Here is a 12,602-nt window from a genome sequence, read left to right on the forward strand (position 1 = left end):
TAAAAAAACATCCTATGAGTTGCTAAAAGAAAGAACACCTAATTTGTTTCATTTGCATATTTTTGGGTGCAAGGTGTTCATTCATAATAATGGAAAATATGTCTTAGAAAAATTTGATCCAAAATCAAATGAAGGAATTTTTGTTGGATACTCATTTGTTGGAAAATCTTATAGAGTGTTTAATAGAAGAACTTTGATAATTGAGGAGACCACACATGTTGTATTTGATGAACTAAAATTTTTGAAGAGCCAAATTTTATTGAAGATGAGATTGAGATTAACTCCGAAAAGATTGATAAAATAAATTTAGAAGAAAATTTAGAAGAAAATGTGGAAGAAAATTTAGAAATAGAAAACCCTTTGCCTAGAGATTTGAGATTTTCTAAAACCCACCCAAGGGAATTGATTATAGGTGAACCTAGTGAGGGTGTAAGGATTAGGCATGGATTAAACAAAGAAGTCAATCATTCAGCCTTCATTTCAACTATAGAACCCACAAATATTGACCAAGCACTTTCAGATGAATTTTAAATTTTGGCCATGCAAAAAGAGTTGAATCAATTTGTAAGAAATAAAGTTTGGAAATTAACTATAAGACCTAAGGATCAAAATGTAGCTGGTGAAAGTTCGTTCGGGATGTTAAGCCCTATGAACTTAGTCCCAAGCTAACCAAGAGGGGGGTGAATTGATATTTTAATAATTTTCTTTTCACAAAGAATAAAAAATCATAAACCAAATCACACCACAAAGAAAACAAATGTAGAATTAAAAGTGCGGAACTAAGAAATAAGAACACAGAAATTTATAGTGGTTCGGTCGACTAGACCTACGTCCACTCCTTGGAGGTACCCTCCAAGTATTGCACTACAAAACGTGACTCTCCTTTAACCCCCACGGCTAGGCGGAGAAGCCCTTACAAGAACCTCCTTTTTGCCACCCCGGCAAGGCAGGGAACCTAACTCCTTTTGCTTCCTCCTAAAGCTGGCAGAGAACCACATCCAAAAGCTAACTCATTACCTCTACCGACCCTTCCACAGACGAGAAACTCCAGATGAAGAACAAGCAGAGCGATCCTTGAAGCAACCCTTGTGAATCCCCTCACAAGCTCTCCCTCACAAGATCCTCTCTCTCTCCCTCTCTATCTTTCTCTCCTCAAGGTCTTCTCAGGTGAAGGCAGCAGCCAAAGGTCTTCAAAAACGTTGAACAAGAGCTCTTAAATAGAAGAGCTTCAAAGGAGCTCATTAATTGCAAGTAGCCAACGTTATCGTCAAGGCCGATACGGACATCGGCCTGGCCGATCAGTACAAAACTCAGAAGATCGGCCAGAGCATCGCCCTGGATACACTCTTGGACGATTGAAATTTGGCTTGATCATCCTGGCCGATCTCACGATAGTCTTGGCCGATCAGTTCAAATCAGAGGCAAATCATCCTGAGCATCGCCCTGTTTTTGAGCTGGCTGATATTTATCGTCCTGAAGTAACTTAAGGTTTTTGACTAGATCATCCTGGCCGATCCTGCGATCGTCCAGGACGATATGATCGTATCAATCATCCTTAATTACTCCCTTGATTTCCTGATCAATTAAGATATAATTTGGTAATTTCATCCAGGCCGATCCTTGGATTGTCCTGGCCGATAATTTAAAAATACAGTATACCTTAATTGTCTATGGCGGCTACTTCTTTCTATTTTGAGCTTATCGTCCTGGCCGATACACATATTATCCAGGCCAATATGTTAATTATGGCTGCCTTAATTAAGAATTCTTAGTTAGACTTTCTATTTTAAGCCTGATCGTCCAGGACGATGTAAATATCGTCCTGGCCGATGTGAGCAAAAACAGAAATTCTAAGTCTCTCAAGTGTGTGTGTGTGTAGGGTTAGTTAGTATCAGTCTCTTTGACCATTACAAGTAGACTCAAAAGGTGAAAAACAAAAAGTACAGACAGACTCAAACCTAAACCTACGCAACCCTGAACTGGCTTCTTCTTGATAGTCCGATCTTCGATTCCTGAAAAGTTAGAAGCAACAAGTAGTCCAAGAGGAATAGTGTTTGTCAATCATCAAAACATAAGTCATGAAAAAATATATTTGCAATAATCTCTCCCTTTTTGATGATGGCAAACACAAGTAGGAAAATTAAAAAAAAAGGTTCATTTGAAATTCAAAGTTACAAACGCCAAACCCAATAGCTTTTTCCTACCACACCCTACTCCCCCTTTTGTCATCACAAAAAGAGGGTCCAGATACAAAAGAAAAAACCACAACAAATAAAGAATAACAAGCAAACTACATAAAACAGGAAACAAACAGCAGAAAAATACAGACTAGAAAAATGAGGGGCCCGGATCATCAGATGGAGGTGGCTGCTGAAAGTAGCTGGCAAGTGAAGTAAACTGAGCATTAAACCAGGCGATGTCCTGGTCATCATGCTGCTGCTGGTGAACTATGTAACTGTCAAAGCGGGCTAAGTCCTCCACGCGATTCTGCTCGTAGCGGGCAATGTCCTCAAAATGTTGATGCTCCTGTGCAGCAACGTAAGCATCGAAGCGGGTTTCCCAACGATCAAACCTCTCTATCAACTGATCAACCGGTGAGTGCTGATGGAGAGGAACAGTATCAGGAATAGGAGCGGGAGCGGGAGCCTCCTCCTCTCTAGCCCCGACCTTCCCCATCTCCTGGGTGGAGACGAGTACTATGAAGGGCAGTGAAGGAATTGTTTGAGTAGTAAGGAGGATGAAGGTCATGACGAGCAGGATATTGGAGATTGTATTTGGTTTCAAGGACATAGGCTATGATGTGTCCTAAGGCTAGATTGGGTTTTCTCTTATGGCCTGGATCGCGAATAGTGGTTAGGTGATCGATGTAGAGAAAGAGTAGATCAGTGGCATTGAATTCTCTCTTGGCCATAATGTAGAAAGTAGTGAGGGAAAGTAGAGGGGTGATGTGGATTCGGTCCCCGACTTTTGGAATTATGGAGGTGCGAAGGACATGTTGGATTGTCTTAGCATCTTTGACTAAAGAGCTAGTCTCTCCAATATGGAAAGGTGCATTGGTCTGGCGAAGGAAGTGATTTGTCGTGGACCAGTCAAAATAAGGATCAGAGGCGATTAGGTGCAGCTTATCCCCGGTGGTGGATAGCTGTAAAAGATAAACACAATCCTGATATGTGATTTCGACAGGGTGTCGATTCACATAGGAGGTCAGGGCTGTGAAGGTGCGGTTAATGCACAGGCTTGCATAAAATTCAAGGAGGAGTTCGGAAGAGAAAGGGACGGCGAGGGTGAGTATGAAAAAAAGAGAGGTGTGGGAAAAAAGATCCATCACCAGATATGAGAGATGTGCAGGATTGATTGTCCGGGAGAGGGTGATGCCACACTCTTTGTAGCGACGGTAGGCAGCCTGATCCTCTACCTCCCTGAATCGAGGGTCCAGAGTCGCCCTTGAAGAACTCCAGATGCCTGACGAACACGTTTCCCACCATCCATAGAAGAGAGTTAGCAAGAAAACACAAAAGGAAGAAGAGTGGAGAGTGAGAAATCATGGATGGAACGGCCAGAATTTAAAGAAACGGCCATATCGTCCTGGCCGATCGAAAAATTGTCCAGGCCTATATGGCTCGATAATTACGTACAAGCCGATTGGTCAAAAAGACGGTCCAATCATCCGGGCTGATCAAAAATCGGCCAGGCCGATTAGACACAGTTGATCGTCCCGAGGAGTCAATCCGGACGATCGTTGAAAAAGTCGATCGTCCGGGCCGATTAGGTGTATCGTCCAGGACGATGCACAATAATTGATCGTACCGGCCGAAGTTAAAACGTTTTAATTCTTGCCACGTGTATCATCCAGGATGAACAGTGGATCGGCCAGGATGATTGTCCAATAATGGATCGTCTGGGGCCGAATTTAAAGATCAAAACGTGCTGACACGTGGATCATCCAGGATGATCCAGTCTATCGGCCAGGATGATGCACATAAAATGCATCGGCCAGACGAAATATTCTATCGGCCAGGACTATCATCATGACATAGTTCGATCATATCATCCAGGACGATATAGGATCGTCCAGGACGATGAGTTACAGCAAGCACAGAAAAGGTCAGCAGATGGATTTTGAACAAAATTTGTCATATCGTCCAGGACGATAAAAGTATCGACCAGGACGATGTGACTAAAAGTTGAAATCAAGGAAAGAATGGTGATGATCAAGACCCTCAAAAATAAAACAAAAGAAAAATAGTCAAAACACAGTAAAAGAAAAACAAAAACACAAGGAAAATCAAAAAACGAATATTTTTGGATTTTAATTTTTCTAATTTTTTTTATGGAGGCATCATATGAGAATTTTTCCAAAAAGTTAAACTTTTAAAGTTCCAAGAGATCAAGGAGTTTAACAAATTCCAATCAGAAGAAAGTAGAACATTCGATTCTATTAACCCTAGATCGGACATCCTTCAGGGTACGAAATTGTTTTGGAAAACAGAAATCTAACTCAGAATAACTAAATATGATACAAAGATCCATTCAAAACTTATTTACAAAGAAAATATCTCATAATTATTAAACCAAAGTAATTTTTCTCAATCATGAAAATTGAAATCAAGTTTTTGAAAGTATCACATAATCAATGCGATCTCTAAGTTTTAAGAGTTTTAGCAAAGAGAGGATAGCTTGTATCTAGTGGCCTCATTTTATGCCTCTTGTCACTTTGATTGGCTCTTTTGAGCATCTTTTGAATCTTTGATACACTTTTGTGTATATGGCTTTCTTTTCAATTTGGCTTCATTGGCCTCTTTCCCTTTTAACTCTTGCAACCTAAAAACTCTTTATTATACCCTTAAAAAAAACTTAGTTGTGAGTATATCCTCCAAATATTAGAGAATAGGAGCTCTCTCTCTAACATAGGGAAGAACAATCCACAACACAAAATCAAAATCATGTGATAAATGCAATGGGAAGATTTCAAAAAACTTGAAAGATATATGAGAACTTTGGCTATTATGCATAAGATAAATTACTGTTGGAAGATAAGAAAAGGATCTTAAATAAAAAGCCATTGGTTAAACTGACTTTAGACTTTTATTTAGAGAAGAAAATCATACCACTAAACAAAGTCAGAAGGAGGGAAAACATCAACAGTATTACTCCCTTTAACCAATTTATAAAAGCTAAACACTATCTCCAAAACTCCAAAATCTAAAAGCTTGAAAAGATTCATCATATGGAAGGCCAAATTTAAAGAACAACGTGAAAACAAAACATATAAAAACAAAACAAAAAAATGAAAACAAAGCAAACTAAAATAACAAAAAGTAAGCACAAAAACAAAATAAAAGATAACACAAAAACTAAAAATTTCAAGCAAGTGATAAAGCAGCGAGTTTAAGCAATTTTGAGCTGCGAGCCTCCTTATGTCCAGTTATCCTATGCTCCCACGAGGTCTTTGGTGAGAGCACACCTGCAAAACTCAACAACAGTCAGATTTAGGAACCCAAATCGATTTGGGCCCCATCTTATGAAAAGTAGAAGGTGATGCTTGTGTGTCATGCTGTGCATTATTTAATTTTGGTCTCCACACCCATCGTGTACTACGATAAACTGTGCAAGTGTGTGAGATGTGTCCTAGCATGCCACAAGAAAAACATTGAACTCCAGGAAAAGGTTTTCTTAAATGGTTTGGGTAAAAATGCCTCTTCCTAGGTTCTGGCTTTTGATTAGGAGTTGGTGTCATCCTAGCTTTCTTACATGTTTCCAAATCATTTTGAATCCTCAAGTTGGTTCCTTTTAAGGCATCATTGTCAATCCTCAAATTTTTCTCAATCTCTTTAGATTTTTTAAGATCAGAATTAAGAGATGTGTGTGAATCTTTCAATGCATTATGTTCATCAATTAATTCCAAATATTTCTTGTTTATGTCATCAAATTCATCAAGAAGAGCCATGTGATTTGAATCAATCGTTGCATGATCTTTGAGAATAACTTCATGCTCTCTTTGTAAATTTAAAAGTTCTAATTTTAGATTTGCATGAGTTTTCTTGAGTTTTTTGTATGATGCATCGATTTTTTCACAAATTTCAAATAATTCATCATAGGTTGGTTTACATACCTCTTCCTCATCACTTTGCTGAAGATGATCTTCCCCTATTAAGCACAGGTTTGCTGTCTCTTCCTCTAGTTCAGTCTCAGAGGAATCAGTACCAGATTCTGCCCAGAATGCCTTTTGGATTCTTTTCTTGTCCTTCTTAAACTTAGGTTTCTCCTCAATCTTTTCCTTGCTTGTGTTATCTTGAAGTGTCGGGCAATCGACTCTCACATGTCCAGGTTTCCTATATTCAAAAGAAACAACATCAGAAGATCCTTTAACATGTTTATGATCCTTACCTTTTCTCCAACTTTGATGATGCTTTTGTTTCTTCCTTAGAAAGCTTTTGAATTGCCTTGTGATGAAGGCAACTTCATCGCTTTCAGACCCGGAAGATTCAGAATCTGATTTGTGCGCCTTTAGTGCAATTGTTTTCTCCTTTTTCTTCTCACCTGCATCAAGATTTCTTTGATTCACCCCTTGCTCATAAGCAATGAGTGAGCCAAGTAAGTTATCAATAGAATAGGTATGCAAATTCTTAGATTCAGTGATTGCAGTGATTTTAGCATCATAAGACGAAGGCAAGCATATTAAAATCTTGTTAACTTTTTTATAGTTTGAAAGTTCTTTTCCTAGTGCATGCAGTGAAGTAACTATCTGAGTAAATCTTGTATACATGTCAGAAATTGATTCATGAGGTTTCATACAAAAAAGTTCGTAGTCATGCAAGAGAATGTTCAAACGGGATTGTTTAACCTCATTAGTACCTTCATAGGTGATGCACAATTTAATCCAAATCTCTTCACCAGTTTTGCACGTGGAGATACGCATGTAATCCTCAGATTTTAAAGCACAGAAAAACAGTTCAAACATTTTGCATTTAATTGAGCAAGAGCTCTTTAAATAGAAGAGCTCAAGAGGAGCTCATTAATTGCAAGTAGCTGACTTTATCGTCCAGGCCGATATGGACATCGGCCTGGCCGATTAGTACAAATCAAGGAAGATCGGCCAGAGCACAGCCCTGGGAACAGTCCTGGACGATTGAAATTTGGCTTTATCGTCCAGGCCAATCTCATGATCGTCCTGGCCGATTAGTTCAAATCAGAGGTAAATCGTCCTGAGCACAGCCCTGGGAACAGTCCTGGCCGATTGAAATTTGGATTGCTCGTCCAGGCCGATCTCACGATCGTCCTGGCCTATCTGATCGTATCAATCACCCTTAATTACTCCCTTGATTTCCTGATCAATTAAGGCATAATTTGGTAATTTCGTCCAGGCCGATCCAAGAATCGTCTTGGCCGATAATTTAAAATTCAGTATGTCTAAACTGTTTAAGGCGGCTATCTCTTTCTATTTTGAGCTTATCGTCCTGGACGATACACCTATCGTCCAGGCCGATAGGTTAATGTCGGCTGCCTTAATTAAGAATCATTAATTAGACTTTCTGTTTTGAGCCGATCGTCAAGGACGATATGAAAATTGTCCTGGTCGATGTGGGTAAAAACAGAAATTCTAAGTCTCTCAAGTGTGTGGGTGAAGGGTTACTTAGTATCAGTCTTTTTGGTCATTACAAGTAGACTCAAAAGGTGAAAAATAAAATTACAGACTGACTCAACCCTAAACCTACGCAATCCTGAACTTGGCTTCTTCTTGATCGTCCGATCTTCGATTCCTGAAAAGTTAGAAGCAACAAGTAGTCCAAGAGAAAAAGTGTTTGTCAATCATCAAAACATAAGACATGAAAATAGGTTTGCAACAATGGATATAAAAAGTGCATTTTTAAATGAGGTAATTTAAGAAAATGTTTTTGTAGAACAACCATCAGGTTTTGAAAATTCTAAATACGCAAATCTTGTTTTCAAGTTGAAAAAGGCATTAAATGGATTGAAATAGGCACCTAGGGCTTGGTATGAGAGGTTGAGCACCTTCCTACTTGAAAGATCTTTTGAAAAAGGAAGTGTGGATATAACTCTTTTTTTGAAGAAAAGTGAAAAGTATATACTCATTGTTCAAATTTATGTTGATGATATCATTTTTGGATCTTCAAATAAAAATCTTTGTGATGATTTTTCTAAAATAATGAGTCATGAATTTGAGATGAGTGTAATGAGAGATTTAATTTACTTTATAGGATTTAGCATTAAGCAAATTGAGGAAGGTACATTTCTTAGTCAGTGAAAATATGTTAAGGACATCCTCAAAAAGTATGAAATAAACAATGCTAAACCTGTTAGTATACCAATGAGTTCCTCAGTTCAGTTGGATAAGGACCCTAAGGGAAAATCTATTAATAAAAAAAAATTTAGAGGGATAATTTGATCTTTACTTTACTTGACTGCTAGCCGATCCGATATCATGGTTAGTGTTTACTTATGTGCTAGATTTCAATCAGATCCAAAAGAATCACATTTAACAGCAGTAAAAAGGATTTTAAGAATCTGTTAGGAACTTAGAACTTAGGAATTTGGTATCCAAAGTTTAGCTCCTCATTTGAAATAATTGGTTATTCAGATTTTGACTTTGCAGGTTGTAGGGTGGATAGAAAGAGCACTTCTGGAACATGTCAATTTATTGGAAATTCTTTAGTCTTATAGTCCAGTAGAAAACAAAATTCAGTAGCCCTATCTACTGCAGAAGCTGAATACATTGCATTAGGAAGTTTTGTGGCACAAGTACTTTGGTTGAAACAATAGTTGATTGATTTATGATTAACTATAGGCACTATTCTAATTTATTGTGATAACACTAGTGCTATTTATATTTCTAAAAATCCTATTCAACATTCAAGAACTAAATATATAGACATAATGCATCATTTCAGAAGGGATCACGTATCCAAAGGAGAAATTTAACTCACTCATGTTTCTACTAAAAATCAACTTGCAGACATTTTTACAAAACCTTTAGCCTTTGATACTTTCAGTGCATTAAGAACAAGGCTTGATGTGATTAATTTGAATGCTTAATTAAAAATATTTTTGCAACATTGATGTTTATTTTTCTAGTTAATATTTTTTGTATATTTTTTATGTGTTTATGAACTTATATGTGTGATTTTCTTTATTTAGTATTTGTGTTCATCATTTTTCAGTGAGTTTTTTAGTGTGTTTGTATTTTAGTTTTAATTGAGTGCATGATTTAATTTTTTTTAGTGTTTATCATCCGGGATGAAATTTTTCCGTACGGGACGATTTGTGTAGTGTATCTAACTGTTGGATTTTGAACTGTTTGTGTGCTATTTTCAATTTTTAATTGTTAATTCGTCTGTACAATCATCATGATCGTCCAGGACGAAATGTTTTTCAAATGATGGGACGAATGAATAAAGCAGTTGAATGGATAAGGTAGTTTTTAATACTAACTTCGTACTTACGAACCTTTGGTTCTTCCTGACGAATACATGTCGGTTCGATAGAGGGGACGGTTTTAACTGCCATTAAAATGATAATGAGTTCTGATCGTCCCGGGACAAACATATATTCGTCTGTACGATCAGTCTGGTCAAAAGTATGTACGAAAGGATGCTTCGTAAGTTGTGTTGATTACAAAAAGTCGTTTCATTTTGACGCATTGGTTCATCCATAAAAAAATTTTTCATATGGGATGAATCGAAAAATTCATACGGGACGAAATTTTTTCGTCTGATACGAACGTGTCATTTTCAATAAATAGAAGGGCTTTTGAACTCAACAGTCACACTCTAAACCTCTCTTTCAATCTCTTTTGTACTTAAGATCTTTTTCAAATGGCAAGTTCAAGTAAGAGACAAAAGATTTTGGCTAGGAAATCACATAGAAATTCTTCTGAGAATTTCCTTTCCAAAGCAAATGAGGAATCTTTTCCTTGGTTTGCCTCAGCAAAGATCACACCCTCCAGAATCCTAATCTAAGAATAACTTACCTTTCAAGTAAAGAACTTATTTGCTTCAACACAATTTTGTTTTATCCTTACCCTCATCTATCTCTATAATAAAGAAACCTTTCACTACTTTCCCGCCAACATGTCCTTTAAGTCTGACCATTCTATAATCCGTTCCTTTGTCTTTAAACAAAAAGTTGAAATCACCAAGGCTGACTTAGGAACCTTTTTGAATTTAAGGATAGAGGGAGCTAGAGCCCATCTCTTGATCAACACTCATGATTATGAATGGTATGAAATTAATGATGTGATTAGAGGAAACAATTTGAACGAACATGTGGCTAAAGTATCCGGTCTCGTTCGAAATGCACGTATCATGCAGCATCTTCTTAGAACTTCTATAATTTCTAAAGTTGGTGATATAATCAATATAACCCCTCTTCTTTCTATGGTGACATTCTTGATCATTTTTAAAGAACCTATAGATTAAACCCAGCTTATCCTTGATTATCTTTATGGTCTGTCTGAAATTGGTCATGTAGAGCATAAGAGAAAGAAGAACATTGCCTTAGGACATCTAGTTGCCTACATTATGGACAAGAAATACAATTTGGTTCATCCTGATCAAGATTTTGAAGAACCGCTCTACTGCAACGATGGATCATTTAGAGCAATCTTCAAAGAAGAATCAAGTAAAACACATGTCATTAGTGATACAGAGGAAGAACCAGAAGCTGCGCCTGCACCCACCAATGAACCAATTTATTAGGATTTGTTTCAAAGATTTGATCATATAGAGACTCATTTTGATCAACATTTTGATCAAACTGAAACTCATCTACAGCAGTAGGCCGCACAGTATCAGCATGGCATGAGTTTTATGATGGATCAGAGGAGTGATATCAGTACCAATGTGCTTATGATGAGTACTTACTTTAACATCTTTGGTGCTGTACCTCGTCCTCCTCCTCCTCCAAATCAGGGTCCTTCTCAGTGATAGTTGCACTTAATTTTATGTATTTTCTGTAGTTTATGTGTTAGTTGATATTTTAAGTTTGTTTATTGTATTTTCTTTTCTTTAAATATTTTGTTTTTGTATTGATATCTTGAGCTTAGATTGTAATATCTTCATATTGATTTCAATATATGTTCTCGTGATTTGGCTTTATTTGTATTGAAATGTGTGTTAACCTTTATGATAATCATTAGATTTTTGATCTTAATAGTGCTATACTTTGAAATGCAAGTCAAAATTAAATTCAGTAGAAAATCAAATTTTTTCTAAATTTAAGTTGTGCTTATAACTTGATATAATTAAGATTATCAATTTCATGTCTCTTATTTAAACTACATTAATTCTAATTTATTATTGCAACTATGATGTTTTCTTATTTTATATTTAACTTATCAATAAATATTTATGTACTTAGAAAAATTTGAAATTTTTTATTATTGATTTTGGAAAGATCAAAATTATTCATGAAAAATGTACAAATATACACAAATCAAAAGGAACGTGCAATGGTTTGCAAGTTAAAAAAGAGGCATAAAATAAGCCCACAACTAAAAAGATGCATAAAAATGTGCCACTAATTTAAAAAAGATGCGCAAAGCGCAACATGTGGTAGTTATTTCTTTTCATTATCTTTTAATCTCTTAATTCAAATTGATCTACTGTACATTTATATTTCATATTGAAATTTGAAATTTACAAATTTTCTATTCATCCTTTTTGTAATGATTTTCTCTATCTTAGTGTCTAAATTGACTCATGTTTTTGATAAATACTTTTTATTATCAATGTTATATATCTTCTTAAATTCTATGAATTACTATGATTTGCCAAATGTTTTAATTTTATTTGCATCACTTATTTCAATCACTTTCAAGATTAAATTATCAAATGATTTTAATATGTATGCTTATAATTCAAGTCTTTTTTCTTCTTCACTTTTTGCTGTTGTCAAAAAAGGGGAGAAATTATTTGTATCATGGTATTATACCAAAATTGTTTGATTCGTGGTATTGTTTGATTCGTATTGTATGTGTGTCTATTTTTTTTGTTTTATGTTTTGTGTATGTTGTATATGTTTGTGTATTTATTTTGTTTTTTGTTTGTTTTGTATTTCTAAAAATGCCTCCTTATTTTTACGTGTTTATCAATTCAGGGGGAGTTTAGGAGAATCTTAGAATTTGAAATTATATAAATAATAATTGTTTTCCATCATCAAAAAGGGGGAGATTGTTAAGAGAGTTTATATGTGCATGTTTTACATTCTTGCAACTTGTATAATTTTGATGATTTCAAATTGAAAGTTTGTTAGGGATGTTAGGACCTATGAACTAGTCTTGAAGCTAACCAAGAGGGAGGGTGAATTGGTATTTAAAAAAAAAATTTTTTAAAACCAAGAACAAATATCATAAACAAAAGTCACCACAGAAAAATAAGTGCGAAAAATTAAAGTGCGGAAGCAGTAAAAAGAACACAAGGGTTTATAGTGGTTCGGTCAACTTGACCTACATCCACTCCCCAGAGGCGCCCTCCAAGTATTGCACTACCAACATGACTCTTCTTTAGCCCCCACAGGCAGAGAAGCCCTTACAAAACACCTCCTTTTTGCCACCCCCGGCAAGGCAAAGAACCCCACTCCTTTTG

The sequence above is a fragment of the Dendrobium catenatum genome, unplaced genomic scaffold (assembly GCF_001605985.2).
Source record: "Dendrobium catenatum unplaced genomic scaffold, ASM160598v2 fragScaff_scaffold_1022, whole genome shotgun sequence".
NCBI classification, from domain to species: Eukaryota; Viridiplantae; Streptophyta; class Magnoliopsida; order Asparagales; family Orchidaceae; genus Dendrobium; species Dendrobium catenatum.